Raw genomic sequence first — 1600 nt, 5'->3', positions numbered from 1 at the left:
TCTTTGAGCAGACCAGGCTGGTCCCCAAAGAAAGCTTCAGTGTACAACCTGGCTGGCTTAAATGCCCATTCCAGACAGGTCTCCTAAAGCCAGTTTACTCCTGCGCACATGTGGGAGGACCCCAGAACGGCTATCGAGATTCAAAGAGGAATTGTACACTGTGGGCCACACCCCTGCTGGTGAGTCTTGCTGCCCAAGAGCCACTTGCCAACCGTATTCATCAGGAACTGACTGAGCCCTTCCCTGTGATCTGCCCTGAGGTAGGTGTTAAAGACTTAGCAGGGCAAAGACAAACAACTCCCTGCCCCAGATAGGCCTGAGAGCCCAAGATTCTGTCCCATGTCCCTGCATTAATGTGAACTCTTACAATAAGACAAAATGGGAAGACACAGTGCACAGGGGGACAACAAGAATGAGTCTGCTCATAACTTCCTCTTCCACCTTCATTTTCTCAAAAAATACATACAAGAAGACTAGGCCCTAACCCGGAAGGACAGGGGAGTTCTGCAGCAGGTACTATGCTGGGTGAGTTTTTAAAAGAAATGTCCCAGCATGTGGGTGCACAACTGTGATTCCTGCAGCCAGGAGCACAAGGCTGTAGTTCCCACATGTGGGAAGCTGGGGGATTACCACTTGGTGGCCACACTGGGCTACTAGCAAGTTTTTGTCAAGAAAGAGAAAAGGAACACAAATAACTGTAAGTGCACAATGCATTCAGTGAATACTTCTATCTCAAAAAAAAAAAAGCATGCCTATGTGTATCTGTTTGTATGTATGTGTGTGTGTACATGTGTGTGAGGTGTTTGTGTATGTGTGTGAATGTGTGTGCGTGATGTGTGTGTATGTATGTGGGTGCATATGTATGTACGTAGTCTGGGGTTTTTTTGAGATTTTATTTTTATTTTATGTGTATATTGCCTGCATGTATGTGTGCACATGTGTACAGTGCCCACAAAGGCAAGAAATGGGCATTGAATCCTCTGAAACTGGAGTTACAGAGGTGTCATCAGCCACCATGTGGGTGCTGGAAATCAAACTCAGGTTTCCTGAAAGAGTAGCCATTGCTCTTAACAGCTTAATCGTCTCTTCCGTTCTTGTATTATCATTATTATTTACAACTTATTTTATTGTTTTATTTATTTGTATGCTGGGGTGTGGCATGTGTATGTACGTGCCCAAGGACTATGGTAGAGATTGCCAGGCACCCTAGAGATCAGCAGATGGCTCTGAGCTTCCTGACGTGGGTTCTGGAAACCTGCAAGAGTATACTGTCACTTGGCCCCCAGACCACCTCCTCAATCCTGTCTGTATTGTGAGTGCCTACCATGTCCTCGCATCATGCTAAGTCATGGGGACATTATCTCTGGGACACAGTCTTCCATAGAAGCTAGATGTAGTCCTTTCCCTGGCACTGAGTCAGAAGGCAATGGCGGCTCAGACTATAAACTGACAGACAGTTGATCATGGAATGTGAACTATGGCTTAGAGGCAGTGCGATAGTTTCCAACCCTGTGAGGGGCCAGATGGAGAGAGCCCCAGACCAGGATTCTCACGGGAAGCACTGAATAGAGCAGAGACAGAGGTCAGTCATCCAGTAACA

The sequence above is a fragment of the Arvicanthis niloticus genome, chromosome 24 (assembly GCF_011762505.2).
Source record: "Arvicanthis niloticus isolate mArvNil1 chromosome 24, mArvNil1.pat.X, whole genome shotgun sequence".
NCBI lineage: Eukaryota > Metazoa > Chordata > Mammalia > Rodentia > Muridae > Arvicanthis > Arvicanthis niloticus.
The sequence above is the reverse complement of the archived record's forward strand: the minus strand, read 5'-3'. Positions refer to the sequence as shown.